Here is a 10531-nt window from a genome sequence, read left to right as displayed (position 1 = left end):
TTCACACAAATAGAACTTTCTTTAGGTAGTATTTAATCACAACTGGGTTTTCTATTTTTTGCTAAATAATTGTTAAAACACCAAAAATGTTTATTAAACAAACCATGAGATTCTTTTTGTTAGAAAATTGTGCAAATAAATAATTTTTTTTCACTAATTTAGGGCAAAATGTATGAGATGTACGTTCAACTAACACCCATCATACCATAAGAACATACACTACCTAAAATTTAAAATAAACCCACAACAATGATTGTGGAAAGGTTTAGAACCTTTTATTGGGTTCTAAAAATAATTTATTTCAATGGGTTTAATTGAAAAGTTTTCAGAGTACAAATGTAAGTAACAAAAACATCAAACAGTGGTATAACAAACCCAATAGTCGGCCGCAGTAGCCTTAAAAACATTGAGAATAAATACACCAAAGACCTTTACAGCTTGTCACAGGAGAGATCACAATGTGTTTTGATATCAAAAGCCTGCATTCAGTTGGCTACTTCGGGGCGGCAGCCGGTATTTGGCTATAATTCTTGGTGCGGATGCTAAGGCCAGTTGCCGCCAACTAGCTATATAGTCTGCTGCGAGAGTTCCGTGGTATAAATGGAACAAGTTCTTGTGCAGCAGCATGCAACCACTTAGAATACCTTATGAAGACATTCATCAATAAGGTAAGTATAAGAGAGAGAGAGAAAGAGAAAGAGAACTCATAGAGGATGAAAGAAGTAGAAGTAAGAGAAAGAAGAAGAAGTGGACCCAACCCCGTGCCCCTCACCCCGCCCCCAGACCTGCTCAGACTCCTCAGGTGCTTCCAGTAAGATAGCTGAACCATGGTTCCCATACTTTAGCAAACTTGTGCATTTTATCGTCCAATTGGGCCAACAGACGTTCGTTCACCATAATCCAGGATAATTTGTGCCTAAATTGCTCAAATGGCAAGACAGGACACCTCCACGACCTAGCAATCGTAAATTTCGCTGCTGTAAAAATAAATGTTATGAGCCGTCTCTGTGCTTTCGTTGCCATGTCCACCTTTCCGGCCCATTAAGGCCTGTTGTGGGGACTTGGTTAGCTTAACTTGCGTAAGGAAGTATATAAAATTATACACTCTAATCCAAAAGCGTCTCACCTTGGGGCTTTGCCACCGAATGTGGAACATAGTACCTTCCTGGCCACAGCCACAAAAACACCGGGGAGACGCCTCAGGCATAAAGTTTGCAATCCTTACCGGTACCATATACCAACGTAGTAATACCTTATAGTTGGCCTCAATAATAGAGGTATTGATTAGCGATCTGGAGGCCTCCTGAGCCATATTGCGCCAGTCCGCTAACTCAAAGGTTTCCTGGATATCAGCTTCCCAACGTTCCATATAAGGAAGTTTCAGAGGCGAATCTGACAGCATGCCATAAATTATGGAGATATAGCCCTGTAACTTGTCATACCTGCGGCAGAGATATTCCATAGGAGTCATAGTGGTCATGTCCGAAAGGCGAGACAGGGTGCGCAGATAATGTTCAATTTGAGTGAACCGAAAGTATTCAGATGTAGGCAAAGCATGTTTGTCAATCAACTGCTGTCGCTTAAGGATACCCCTATGATCACAAAAATCAGCTATGCGGATAAGTCCCTTCTAAAAACTATTTTAATTACGAAATGAACTTTAACCTTTAATACCAAACAAAACTGCTGTTAAATATTAACAGACCTACATGTTTAGTCACTAAGACTCGGGCAGGAATATACCAACCAAATAACAGCGTACCAACCACTGTCCACCCACAAAGTGGGTGACATTACCCACATAAAAGTGGACCCTGACGTGGGGAAATAACAAAGGGGGAGGGAGGGTGGGAGAACAGGTCAAAATATCCAAAAGAAAGGCTGAGGAGAATCCAGAGGTGAGTAAAGCTGACAGATCTGAGGTAAATGCTGACTCCGCCCAGTGACAGTAGAGGATATACTGTAAGTAAAAGATTACACTCATTGGCTAGAGATTTCCACTTCTCCATTGTATTCTTTTGTGGCCCTGACATTCTGCTACATTTCTTTGGTAAAAATAATAACCCAAATCAGTGTATATTATTTAGTCTGTGTGAAAGTTATAGAGTCTACAAACTATAGTATATATATTTAACCTCTTCACACCGACAGTACGCAAATATGCGGCCACACTGGACTGAGCTTTTTTCTGTGGGGCCTCATATTTGCGTACCTCCCTTTATGCTGGGAGCGCGCCACATGGCGCACTCCCAGCACGGAGACCGGGGTCTCACCGAGAGCCCTGAGCCCTGTTCTAAAGATTGTGACCGGGAACGGCCGGTTCCGGGCACATGATCGCTCTGATAGCCTCTAATTGGCTATCACAGTGATCAGTCACTGTGAAGCCCACCCCGGTGTCTTCTGTCTCTGTGAATGGTTGAGAGAGATACTTCGTATCACTCTCTGTCCTTGAAGAGATAGAAAAACAAAGCATGTGAAGATAAAAAAAAAAAATAATAATAATAAAAAAAAAACAAAGAAAAAAACCTAGATCAAGGTTTGATCTAGGTCAGTGCTAGGGTTAGTGTTTCGGTCAAGGTCAGGGTCAAGGGTCCAGGTCAAAGGTCAGAGTTATTAATTTTTGGACAGGATTTTTTTATTTTTAATTAGTATCAGTGTCAGTAAGGGTCCTTTCACACGGGCTTTCCACCCAGTGGACTTCGTTTTGCCCAGCGGGGTCGATCCGCCGATCCCCGCTGAGCAGGTGGATGACAGCTCCATCTCTGCTCACTGTGCTGAGACGGACCTGTCAGATCCCTGCTCTCCTCTATGGGAGATCGGATTAAAACGGACCGCCTGATCCTCCAGATGGAAAGTAGGGTTTCCATCCCTCTGGATTTCACGGATCGGATCAGATAGCAGCGAGTATCGGCGGACATGTCACCGCTGACATCCGCTGTTCCACAGGGGTGCATGGAGCATCCGATCAGGTGCGCCTGAAAAACTGACAGGCGTACCTGATCGGAAAGCCCGTGTGAAAGAGGCCTTAGGGGTTTATTTAGTAAAGCTAGAGACGGCAAAATGAGTCACAATTCTGCAGAGAAACCGAGGTTAGAAGGTGATTGGTTTCTCTGCAGAATTGTGACTCATTTTGCCCTCTCTAGCTTTTGTAAATAAACCCCTTAGTGTCCATTCACATTGATCCGACTTGTCAGGCGACTTGTCAGCCTGACAAGTCGCGGTCCTCACGCTCCCACTGTGTAGTACAGGAGCCATTCTAATAGGAGCGACACAAATCGCTCCGACATAGAAAAAGGGTCCTGTACTACTTCGGGGCGACCTGGAGGCGACTTGCATAGACATTCATGTTATGAAGTCTGTGCAAGTCGCACCGAAGACGCGCTGCACGCGACTTCACAGGTCGCCCCCTAAGTCGGAGCGACCTAATGTGAACGGGGGCTTAGTGTCAGTGTCGGTGTGTTTTAGGGAGGATTCAAAAAAGCAAAATGCACACAATTGATTTTGGGCTGTACTACGGGTACAAATAACAACTACCATACACATATGTGGTATTGCTGTAATCGTCAGGAGCAGGAGAATATATTTTGGGTTGTTCTTTGGTGGTAGATTATGGTAGTAGCAAGAAATATACAGTTACATTTAAAAAATATATTTATTTTACTATTTTGGGACAGTTTTCCTTTGATAAAAAAAAAAATCAGGAGATATCCATTACCATTTACCACCAAATGAAAGCCCAATTTGTCCTGAAAAAAAAACAAAAACCAAGGTATAATCCACCTGGATGCACAAAGTAGTTATGATTAGAGATCGACCAATTATCGGCAAAGCCAAAATATCGAGGGCCGATATGCACTTTCCCCGATATATCGGAATCGGCCACCAAGGTGACTGATATTGCCGATATTTCAGGGAAAGTGCTTGTACCGGAGTGATGCCTGCAGCTAGAGGCATCACCCCGGTACCGGTGTCCATAGCCGACGGTTGGCTGTCTTGTAATGACAACTGATGCGGCGGAGAAGAAAATTCCATAAAAATATCCCATAGTTTGTAGATACGATAACTTTTGTGCAAACCAATTAATAAACACTTATTGGGACTTTTTTTTTCCCAAAAGCATGCAGCAGAATACATATTGGCCTAAATTGATGAAGAAATTAGATTTTTTTTATTAAATGTGTTTTATAGCAGAAAGTAAAAAATATTGGTTTATTGTTTTTTTTTTTTAACTTTTTTTGTTTATAGTGCAAAAAATCTAAACTGGAGAGGTGATCAAATACCACCAAAAGAAAGCTCTATTTGGGGGGGGGGGGGGGGGGGGACATAATCTTTATTCGGGTACAGCGTTGCATGACTGCGCAATTGTCAGTTAAAGCAACGCAGTGCCAAATCACAAAATATGACATGGTCACTAAGGGGGATAAATGTTTCGGGGATGAGGCTGTTAAATTTTGTTGTTTTTTTTTTACATTAGGCTGTGGAGGAAAATGAAGGCCACCTTCCATCTTAATATGACAAGTGTCCACAGTAGGACAATTCACTGGTGACAACGTACGATGTGACAGGTCTACATGTACAGTGCTCTATACACATGATTGATAAGGACGGACTAGCGCAGTATCCAGGAGAATAGCCCTGCGCTATCTCTAATTGAATAGCACATACACGGAGCCCCGCCCACTGCAGGAGAGCAGCGAGCCGAGGCGCGGAGCATGCCGGGAACCCCGGGAGTGGGAGGAGGCACATCTGACTCTGGGACTACCGTTCCCGGCATCCTTTTCGTCTTCCGGTGTGATGACGTCAGAGCGCTGTGGCTGGGAATGGAGTAGGCCTGTTGTGTGTTTTTCTCTCTATGGACGTGGTGGCCTGTCGGGGGCTTCTCTCTGGACTCCTCACCTGAGGTAATGTGATACAGCGAGGCCTCTGCTGAGTCCTCCGTACGTCGTGCCATGTATGGGGGGGGCCCTGTATGGGGGGGGGGCCCTTGTTCTTGTATCCATGGAGAGGGGAAACTATGCTGCTAGTACTGGCACTGTCCTGTCATGCTGGAACTTTTAGTTCCACAATCGCTGGAGGGTAGCCTGTGAGCCTCTTTCAGTGGCAGTGCAGCTCAGGTAAAGTGTATCTTCAGGCCAGACATTTTATTTCCAGTTTTGGTTAGAGCAGGGAAGGATTAGAAGCTCTGTCAGGTTTTTCTGCCATTGGAGAGATTCCTTCACTTCCTGTCAGAAAGAAAAGGTGTCCCCAGGACAGGAAATGAGGGGAAATCTCTCTAAGGCTGGGTTCACACTGAATGCGGGTTTAACCACTTAAGCCCCAGAAGATTTTACCCCCTTCCTGACCAGGGCCTATTTTGCGATTCGGCACTGCGTGACTTTAATGGACAATTGCGCGGTCGTGCGACGCTGTACTTAAACGAATTTGGCGTCCTTTTTTTTTTTTCCTACAAACAGAGCTTTCTTTTGGTGGTATTTGATCACCTGTGCAATTTTTTTTTTTGATCATGCGCTATAAACAAAAAGAGAGCGTAAATTTTGAAAAAATAGCAATATTTTTCACATTTTTTTTTTATATGAAATTCCCCCCCAAAAAAAAGTAAAAATCAAAATTTTTTTAACATTTTTGGCCAATTTGTTTTCTGCTACCTATGTTTGGTAAAAAAAATCGCAATAAGCGTATTTTGATTGGTTTGCGCAAAAGTTATTGCTTTTACTAACTAAGGGAAAGATTTTTGTCATTTTTGTTGTTTTTTTTTTTTAACGAGTAATGGCGGCGATCTGCGACTTTTTTTTTTTTTCTTTTTTGCGGGACTGCGACATTGCGGCGGACAGATCGGACCCTTGACTGACATTTATGACACTTTTGGGGGTACCAGTGACAATGATGTGTGATGGGCACTGATGAGGAGGTACTAATATGCCGCACTGATGGGCACTGAGAGTTGGCACTGCTGGGCACTGATGGGTGGCACTGATGGGCAGCACCATCAGTGCCCACACTCTGTGCCCATAGTGCTGCTAGTCAGTGCCCATCAGTGCTGGGGGGCACTGATGGCGGGCACTTATGGCATTTTTTCCCCTCTTGTGTAATCAGGGCACTGGTGATCAGTGCCCTGATTACATTCCTCTGTGTCCCCTTACCGCCGATCGGCTCTGCTCCTTCCTCATACTGCAGTCTCTGTGTGAGGAAGGAGAGCTGGCGATGAGAGATGATCTCATATGTTTACATTTGAGATCATCTCTCATTGCACGGTCCGATCACATGGTAAATGGCCGCTGTGATTGGCCATTCACCACGATCTGTGATTGGCTGTGTCCAAGGGACGCGGCCGACACAGATTTTCCCCGATGCGCGCTCTCGGGAGCGCGCGGGGAGCCTGTTACTGGGAGACCGTTTAAAGACGGCCTCCTGGAAATTAGAGCCCGCGCTGTAGCCGTCTTTCGGCTATAGTGCGGGCCGGAAGTGGTTAATATCCACACGTTGCACATACATGTCCATGACGCATGGGCTTTCTGTGCTGAGAGTGCACGGACTGCACACTCCCAAGCGCAGTGACTGTGCTGTCAAGAGTGTACCATCAGGCCGTACTAATGATTGGGAGTTGGCGGTACTGGCTTCCTATCATGTGACCACTGCGGCAGCCAAACACAGTGGTCATGTGATCGGCCAGTCCCTCCCAACCCCTAGGCATACAGACCCTGTTAAGGCAAAACCTTTTTTTTTATTTTTCATTTTGGATAGAGTGAGGGAGGGTTATAACCCCTGTCTGTTTTTTTGCCATTGGGGAGATTTACCTTCACTTCCTGTCACATAGGCAAAACAGGAAGTGAAAAGAAATTCCTGCAAATTAAAGGAATCTTAGTGGCCCTCCAGGACACCAGAACTAGTGTCCCTATTGGAAGATTTCCTCTCTATTACTTTTCTGAGGACAACCCAAAATTTAAGGGATAAGTTCACCTTTTAGCAAACAATTTCTACACTTTTTTTTTTGCATTTACTATTTTTAGTTTCTGGAGCCTGTAAAGCATTGCAGCAGTGATCAGCAGATTGCTGGCGCAGTGCACGTCTCCTGCAGACCTGTCAGTGTATCTGTGTGCCCATATGGGCAAGCGGATACAATTTTACAGTAAAGCCCCGTACACACGTACCGATTGTCGGCCGAACGATCGGCCATCTTTTGTCCGGTGCTGTCCTGTAGGTTGAAAAGTGCTAACTGAGGAACAATCGGCCGTTCTGGTGTTGGCCAACAAAAATTTATAGCATGCACACCAGATTCTGTTCGGCCGAAAAGTCGCAGTCGGTTGTCGGAAGCATCATACTAACAAGCCGACAATCGGCCGGTGGCCGAATATTTACGGCCGACAATCAATACGTGTTTACGGGCCTTAAGAGAGAATGAACTACTACTGTGGTCCACAGCACCTTGAAAGTTCATTGAAAACTACAAGCCGACATCCGCAAAGGCTGCTGGACCTTGTGGTTTTCCATTTACAGAACATTGTGAATGAGTGACGCGGCTAGGCAGAGCCCTGCCTGGTCACATTTTTATTTTTAAAAATGTGACAGCGAGCAGGATGGAGAAGATCCCTGCTAGTTGTTGGAGCAGGGGCTGGAACTTTTGTAACATGTTACACCAGGGGTGGGGAACCTTTTTTCTGCCAAGGGCCATTTGGGTATTTATAAAATCATTCGGGGGCCGTACAAAATGATGAAATTAAAAATGTGCCTGTTGTTATATTTGGTTAAAAATTTAATTAACTCACCCCTAATGTGATGGCTGCAACTGCTTCTCTTTGGTGAGGTGTGTGATGTTAGCTGGTATTGGTGATGTTGCTACTCGCAACTGGTTTTCCAGGTTTGCGTCGGTCAGTCTGGAGCGCAGTTGACATTGTGGTGTTAAGTTTTGAAAAGAACTGCTGGTGGGTATAGCTGGCTGGTACTGCTGGTGGGTACAGCTGGCTGGTACTGCTGGCTTGTACTGTGCTGTGGGTATTGCTGGCTGGTACTGCTGGCTCAGGCTGGTACTGTTGGCTTGTACTGTGCTGTGGGTACTGCTGGTTGGTACTGCTGTGGGTATTGCTAATTTAGGCTGGTACTGTGCTGTAGGTACTGCCTTGTGTACCGCTGGCTCAGGCTGGTACTGCTAGCTGGTACTGTGGGTACTGCTGGCTGGTACTGCTGGCTCAGACTGGTACTGCTGGCTGGTATTGCTGTGGGTACTGCTGGCTGGTACTGTGCTGTAGGTACTGCTGGCTTGTTCTGCTGTGGGTACTGCTGACTGGCTGGTTCTGCTGTGGGTACTGCTGACTGGCTGGTTCTGCTGTGGGTACTGCTGACTGGCTGGTTCTGCTGTGGGTACTGCTGGCTCTGGCTGGTACTGCTGTGAGTACTGCTGGCTCTGGCTGGTACTGCTGGCTCTGGCTGGTACTGCTGTGTGTGCTGCTGGCGGGAAATGTTGGCTAGCAGCGGTGCCTCGCTGGAGGAAGAGGCGATGCTTCCTGTATTGGTCACAGGCGGAGTGCATTTGATATCACTCTGCCTGTGACTCACTCAGACTGTCAGAACGGAGCCGGAACTATACAGGAAGAATTGGCTCCGTTCTGACAGATCAGCTGAGAGACACAGACTCAGCTGCACGGGGGGGGCCAGACCAAATGACTTTGAGGGCCGCATACGGCCCCCGGGACGTAGGTTCCCCACCCATGTGTTACACCCTGAATATGGTGAACTTATTCCTTATTGATTTTCTTTTACTTTCACTTTAAATGTGAATGATAAACAGGGCTAATAGAGAGGGTGAATCTCCCTAACGGGGACACACAGCAATAAAAATTGACAGGGGTTCTATGCCATCTGTCCTCTACCCAAAACTAAACTGTCTTTAGTTGTACTTCAAATAAAGGGATGCCAGGCAGGAACGGGATTAACAATCAATGCTGCAATCAGGGGTGAACTCAGGTGAATTCAGACACAAGGCTCTCCCATCAGGAAGAGGTCAAAGCAATTCCTCACCCCACAACCACATGTACACGAAATGACCTAGCTGTATTACAAAATCTTTATAATAGAAGAAATTGCATATAAAATTTAAAGTAAGATCAAGAATTACTTTAACCACTTCAGTACCGGCCACGTTCATCGCCTTCCTACCCAGGCCAATTTTCAGCTTTCAGTGCAGTCGCACTTTGAATTACAACTGCGCGGTCATGCAACACTGTACCTAAATGACATTTTTATCATTTTGTTCATACAAATAGAGCTTTCTGTTGGTGGTTTTTCTTTTTTTTTTTTTGTTAAACCTAAAATTTTGAAAAAAAAAGTGGTGATGTATTACTGTTTTATAACATTTTGCAAATAATCTTTCTTCATAAATTTAGGTAAAAATGTATTTTCATTCATTTCTTTGGTTAAAATACCCTAAATCAGTGTATATTATTTAGTCTGTATGAAAGTTTTAGAGTCCACAAACTACTCTCTGAAAATTGATCAGTCCTGATGTACTGTCGACTGTACAAATATCCCCTTTTTTTGGAAAGTAGACAGTCCAAGGTATTTAGTAAGAGGCATGGATGTTTAACATGTTAAAGATTTTTTACATACTATCACCATTGCAGTACAGAGTCATCACATAACTGGTGTATAGGTGATCATGGACACTGACTGGTGACAGTATGTTAAAAAAAGTAAAACAAGAAATAAACAATATTTTAAAATATTTTTTTTCTTATTAAATACTTTTTTTTTTTTTTTTTACAGATACAGTGACCATTTTAACACTGTATTAGCCCCCGTTCACACTGGGGCGACCTGTCAGGCGACCTGGTCGCCTCCCATAGGGAAGCTGCGGACCCGTTCTAATAGGAGCGACACAAGTTGCTCCGACTTAGAAAAAGGGTCCGGAGCTTCTTTGGGGCGACCCGGAGCGACCTGCATAGACTTCAATGTTATGAAGTCCATGCAGGCCGCTCCGAGGTCGCGGTGTGAGCAGCGCGCCGCGACCTGTGAGGTCGCCCGGCAAAGTAGCGTCGCCCCAGTGTGAACGGGGCCTTACTCTACGGAGGTGATCAGTTTTTTTTTTTTTTTTTTAGACACACAATATTGCTTATAACTGAGTTTTACTGTTATTAGCAGTAATTTTTTTCTGAATGAAAACTATTCATTCAAGGTTTACTATTGTGTTTAGCTGTGATTGACCTTTATAGTGATCACATTGTACAGTCATCAATAACATAGCTCATTACAATAGTACACAATGAAAAGCATGAATCAAAGCCTTTCATTGTGTACAATTGTCATGTGATCTGCTGTGATTGACCACAGCGATCACATGGTACCGTCAGAGGGCCGGTACAATGAACTGTCATTGGCTGTGTCCGGAGGACAAATCACGCCGGAGCAATCTGTCATATGACATCCTCCCAGGATAACGGGGCTCCCACTAGGCTGTCATTTATGACAATGGGCTGGGTGGGAGGGGATTAAAGTATTGTAAATGTAAGACAAAAATGTTTTATTTTATTTTTGGATAAAG

General features: G+C 44.6%; 1 protein-coding gene across 1 annotated transcript in view; it reads left to right on the top strand.

The window, feature by feature from the left end:
- The first annotated feature begins 4772 nt into the window (after nucleotides 1-4772).
- Nucleotides 4773-10531, top strand: part of LOC309548523 (uncharacterized protein) — a 32885-nt gene continuing 27126 nt past the window's right edge. Inside the window, exon 1 of the mRNA XM_082248485.1 lies at nucleotides 4773-4901. The gene's annotated coding sequence lies outside the window, so the exon portion shown is untranslated. The remainder of the gene's footprint in view (nucleotides 4902-10531) is intronic.

Source organism: Pelophylax lessonae (genome assembly GCF_965119305.1).
Source record: "Pelophylax lessonae genome assembly, chromosome: 2".
Taxonomy (NCBI): domain Eukaryota; kingdom Metazoa; phylum Chordata; class Amphibia; order Anura; family Ranidae; genus Pelophylax; species Pelophylax lessonae.
This window is presented reverse-complemented; position numbering and strand designations above follow the sequence as displayed.